At 45.2% G+C, this 6,000-nt stretch overlaps 1 protein-coding gene across 6 annotated transcripts in view; it reads left to right on the top strand.

The window, feature by feature from the left end:
- LOC125953644 (solute carrier family 12 member 4) overlaps positions 1 to 6,000 on the top strand; it is a 114,541-nt gene that overhangs the window by 32,823 nt on the left and 75,718 nt on the right. The gene's annotated exons all lie outside the window — the stretch shown is intronic.

Raw genomic sequence — 6,000 nt, 5'->3', positions numbered from 1 at the left:
TGAAACATGGAAAATGTAGAGTGGAACCGTTATGCTACGTAACGGTGCTCCAAGGCTATTATACTGTCGAACGGAATGAGCTGTCAGTATCAGACCATCAAACGCATCTGATTAGCCTAACAAACAAGCGTTTCGCAATTAGTGCCTTGTTGGTTAAACGATGAGTAACAGCAGCAGCAGCAGCAGCAGCAGCAGGATATAGAGTTGTTCAATAATGAATGGAATTCTCGTACGTTCGTATCCAGGTATACTTGAAACCAATTTTAACACCGCAAATCAAAACCAATTCCAGCGGCGATGTTTAACATAAGCTGCTGGCACTTCCTCCCTCTCCCTGTGGTCTAGGTACGAGCCTATGGTTTTGAAACGTGTTTTGCTAAAGTTTGCTCACACTTGTTGCAACCACAGGAGGCTTCCACAGGATGTTGCTGACTATTAGGTTCGGCATGTTAATTATTTTTAATTCATCAAAGTTTGTAAATGAAGGATTGAGTTATTACCTTCCGTTCATAAATTCACTTTATAACCATCGAGGGACACTCTCTCTTTCTCTCGATGGATGTGCTTACCACTCAGCCCAGAGCCAGTGTTGGCTGTTGGGAGTAGCTCTAACACATTCACCGCTTTCCTGTGGCCGGAACCGAAATTCAATTTAAAATTTAATTGTGTTGCTGGTCAAGGTGCTGCCTGACCATGTGAAGGGCGAGGTCGAACATGTTTGTATAGGTAGACGTCCGGGCATTTTTTACGAGTGTTGTTGTTTCAGTTGCTGACAGGAAAAGCTCCCCATTCTCCCTGGGAGCAAAAACAATCATTAGACGCTTCGTTTAACCAGACGCTTCCTCCTTTGGTCAGTAATTTTATTATTTCCCATGTAGTACCCTGTTTTTGTGTCGTTTCCAGCAAACGGCAGAAGAGAGGCGAATGGCTGAAATTGACCTTTCCAGAATGCCGCATTGTCTGTCGTCCAGAATTTACATCACGGGCACACCAGGCTATGCTATGCTGATGATCCGAGGGCTTGTCCAGCTGTTTTTCTCTGTTTTATCCCCCGGGAGTGTTCTCATTGAGCCGGTCACGTAGCATACGTGTGAGATTGATTGAATTTTTCTGCATCAATCGGCCGCATGATTGTGTGTGGCACGGTGGTGTAGGGATCAATTCTGATTGAAATGGAAATGGTACGCGGTAAATAGTCGCTGCTTGCATGTATGACCGACATAGCGAAGGTTTCCACAGGGGGTCTAGCAGGAATCGACAGCTGTCAGTTTCAGACAGCTTCGCCTCACTAGTATTCTTTGTTAGTTGCGTGTACAGAGCAGGCATTACATTGGCGAAAGCTTTGTCGTGCAACCTTTTGATAACATTGAATTGAAGCGACATTAAACAAAATAGATAATAATGAATCTGGTATATTGTCTTCCAAGTTTAGTGCAAAAGGAAATTTCGTCGCAGTATATGTTTAGTGCAGTCAATACACTTCATTCTAATCTTTTGATCTTTCATGGCAGTTTGAGTAACTGTTCTGGTCCAAACCATCATACGATGAGTTTCGTTCCTGTGTAAACTTATTAAGTTCGATTCTCGTTAACTAGAAGCATGTGTTCCCGAGGGATGAAAGCTTTCCCAATAGCGTTCACCTGGTTCGTTCATTCCGAGCACATCATACCCTCTGCACATTTGTCTTCCGGTTTTACGGTTCTCCGCTTGCCTATTTCGCACGACAGAAATGATGAAGAGAAATTATAGTAAAACCATTGCATCTTCATTTGTTTTTTACGTACCAAGTTGGGTCGTTTAGGTATTTCAGATGTAAGATTAAAAATAACTTATCTCTAACGATATGTTTATTTTTTCTATTACTTTTCCAGGTAAGCGCGAGAAAGAGAAAAATGCCACCGCTTCGTTGTATGTATGATTTTTAATATCTTAACGATAATTTTCGACTATCTCAAACCTATGTCGGGGTAAGAGGTGGGACACATCATCAAAAGAACTGTTTCTAATAATGAGTAAATATGCTACCAACAAAGTAAGTAATATAAGTATTTAAATCATATTTTAGTAAATAAGTTAGTAAGTAAGTAAGTAAGTGAGTAAAAAAGTAAGTAAGTGAGTAATATTTGTTCAGATTTGTTTAAAAAATTCAATACTCAATATTTAAAACATATACAGCTTAAATTTGGTCCTTGGCTTAGTTTTGTCCTTAGCTACGACGAAAAAGTTACAGCTGACATCTAGTAAATACCCCTCGAAAATAGGCATTCTGAATTATTTTCCAGAACGATGCAGAATTTTCATTATCTGCATAATTCTGTTTTATTTTGTCATCGGTTTTAACAGGACCCCAAAAATGAATTAAACTTGTCGTAAGGATGTCAGTCGGTATTTAACGGTTTAGTTTTAAACCGCCAGTGATAAACTTAGTCTGTCAGCATCCAACCGAAGACTGAAATTTGGTACATAAATGCAGCAATGCCAAAAGGGGGGTAGATGTAGCTCAAATTGTCATCCACTCTTCACGATGGCAACGGAGCGACAAAAATTAATGCTGCTATACACTGCGCTCCACCCCCGTTCCCTCTCAACGATCAGCTCAATTTTCGCTGTTACATCGCATTCTTGTTGAGCAATCCGTTTGAGAATGCTCATATGAAACCCATCTCCCGGCCAGCAACCACCAGCTGGCTAAGCTTCGGTAATCTGTAATACCAAGCATGGTCAGAGGGATGTAAAATATGTCACCAGCCCAGCCAGCCAGCCAACCAGTCAGTCAGCCAGCGTAGGACACCATTCAGCAATTTATGGAAAGGGAGAGAAAGTCGTTCGAGTTTATGCCTCCACGCGGTAATCCTCAACTGCCGAGCAATCCGTTTCGGAATCCTTTTGGATGACTAATCCTCGTCCCAAATCCTTTGACTCTCGTTATGGTGGCCACCGGTAGGCGTTTGGTTAAAATGGTTTTAAGCGAGATGACGTTACTTTCGGTCTGAAATATGTAACAAGTATTTGCAGCATTCTGGGTATCCTTTTGCATTGCAAGAGATCGTGATTAGAGTTTGAACTTGTTTGCTATAGATTCCTATCAAACATTCCGCAATTATTTTTATTTTATCAATTAAGTCATCTGTCATCAAATAATCTGTTTCAAGTAGTTGTCTACTAATCCAGTGTAACACGTTGTTACCATTTTCTCGAGAGGGCGTTAGTATGCATCCACGATAGCGCTGCGAATTAATTACGCAGCATAACGATGTATCCGCCGACGCTGTGATGTTGCGTTTGGTTCAGTAATTCAGAATTACGAGCGACGGAACTCTGTTACTGGGTCACTTCTTGTGGGACTCCGTTGGACAACGTTCCGCTCCGTTTTCTCCCTTTTTCGAATCCACACACTGATTCCCGGCCCCAAAAGGGGCATTGAATGAAGATCTGTGCCGGTGGTTCGGATGGCCTCATTTAAGGATCGTTAGTTAGTACACACGGTACGTCCTGGCTCATCCTGACACCGGGCGCGCTCCTGGCTGCCTTCATTATATCCATTTGCCACCGTCGTTCACCAATTACACTCGCTACGGATGTGCCCCGTTCCCGTTGAAATCTGGCCTCCAGGTGTCGGCGCTCTACTTCATTACCCGTCTGTTCTTCGTTCACAATCACGGACGGTATATCTCCTCCATAGCTATATAGACGGTATATCTCCTCTCCAGCTGGGAGAATATACTGTCGACGTCGGTCAATCTAATGGAGCAGCAACTGTTTGTGCGCTTCAATGCAGCACCTGGCACCTTGGCGGTGTTGGCAACAGAAACAGAGAAAAGGTCAGACGAGTTTTGTTACGAGTTAACTAGGGGCCATCCATCTGAAGGTGTTGCACGCGGAGGTATTGTCGAGAAAAATAAGAGACCGCAAAGAGCGTCCGTTTTTAAATGATACCCAGCGGGGAGCGAGCCGAGCATTAATCGGTGTCACAAGGTTCATCACCCGGTGCTCCGGTAAGGTCATTAATGAGAAAGGTTACTTTAAAGCTGAGTGTTACGGTTACTTTAAAAACAGTTTTCACACATTGCGCATATTTTTTGCTTTTTTATCATCCTTATAACTTGGTCTATCAAAAGTACTGGCTAATATTTTCCCTTTTTCTGAGGGATGATTCCATCTTTCTAGTTCATTCTTCCGAACCCTTCTCGCATATTATCGCATGTAGCAGTAACGGAAAGATTTACGAGCTATTGCTCCACTGTCCTTAAATATTCATTCTCAAGTTCATCTGCCGTCATGACGGTCAAAGCTCTCCCGTTCACAGCGACGACGACAACGACGACGGCGACGACCTTACCCAATACATACAAAGCGGTTTCTGCGACGTTCACAGTGTGCAGTGTCCAACCTCCCCTTTTACTATGCTTTATCTCTTTCTCGCTTTGTTTGCCAAACACCACCATATACATTAAGTGTACCGAAAAGCTCTGAAAGCTTCCTGAGTGTCCGGGCGCTCTCGCGACCACCGAAAGGTGAAACACCCCTTGAAAGGGGAAGAGAGGAGACCTTGCTCAACGCTGTTCAGCTCGAACGCGAACACCGAAGCCGAACCCCCGGGAACGAGGGCTCGCCGGTTCGGTTCGGTCGCAAACTGTTCCACTTTCCAGCGTCCGCCGCACGCCAGTTGGGCCTGGTCGTAGCGTAACGTATTTCACCGTAACCGAGCTCTCCGCGTGGCACATCTGCACGTACACACCACATGGTCTGTGGATGGCTCGAAGTCGGAGTCTGCGCAGCACGCACCTCAAACACCACCACCACTAGCGAGTGTTTCCACTGGGCACATGGTAGCGTAGCCGCACCGTGCCTAGTACCCATGCCCGGGTTCGGCGACGGACCGGATCCCTTGTTAAGCTCAACTCGCTCATCGAAGTTGATCCTTGTTTATTGTTTCGGTTGTATCGGTTTGGCGGATCTGGGCGGCCCAATACGGCCCGGTGCTCCTGCGGGATCAGCTGAGGGATCCGCGCAAGCAGCGAAAAGTGCGGCGAAAATGGGTTTACCGATTCGTATCTTTCTGTGTTTTTACGGGGTGGATTATGAGGATTAATGAGCAACCATTTTATGTCTCCACCGTGGCTCATTTGCATTCGGCATGCTCGGTTCACCATATTTAACCCTTACGAAACGATGGCTGAGAATTTATTTGGGATCACAAAAGCCCTCCTGCTTCAAAGAAGAAAGAACAGCTCTAGATACGTGTAACAATATCTTGGGGAGAGTGTAGCTTACATTTTGACATCCAGAACTCTAATCACAGGACAGAACAACCACCACCTCAATCTGACGCAAGGTGAGAGGCGGGGAACTGTTTTGCAACGATGACCTTCAATCCCGGACCTGATTTCCTGTGTTGTAGCGTGTACCCGACCCAAACGGTACAAGCGCTCAAATGCTCAAGCAGATTTCTCGTATCCACTCGGTCGGTCGGTAAGAACTAGAACCTAGAAGCAGCCAGAATTCCCCTGACATCCGAACGTACACATTGATGCGGCCGTCGTGCGGTTGTCTCCCCACATGGTACATGGGGAACTCAACCGACTCACCTCCCCTTCGAGCGAAGAAGCTTTTCCGTCGCCCGTACTGTACTGTTCGGCGGTGAGAGGCTGCCCTGGGGAAAATGTCATCGCTTTCCCTGACCGCTCGGAACTCGGTAGTTGTTAGGTAGCGCTGTGTGAGTTTGACCTTATTTTCAACGCCATGGCGCTGATGGAGGTGAAAAACGGCACAGACAAGCAGGAAGGGCAATAGTGTTATTCAACCTGGGTATGTTGTTGTGTTGTATTCAGATGTATAGGGGTGGACGCTTAGACAGCTGCAAAGCGTGTGCAGAGTATGTTTGACTATCTTCGCCCAACTATCGATAGACCGCTTGGTCTACTACAAAGAGTAGCAGCTAAATGACATTCCTACATTCCTGAAACTATAGCATTCCGGGCAACCCAAAAACTCCATAAA

This window comes from Anopheles darlingi, chromosome 3, assembly GCF_943734745.1.
Source record: "Anopheles darlingi chromosome 3, idAnoDarlMG_H_01, whole genome shotgun sequence".
Taxonomy (NCBI): Eukaryota; Metazoa; Arthropoda; class Insecta; order Diptera; family Culicidae; genus Anopheles; species Anopheles darlingi.
Note: the sequence above shows the minus strand (reverse complement) of the source record. Positions and strands in the feature narration are given on the sequence as shown.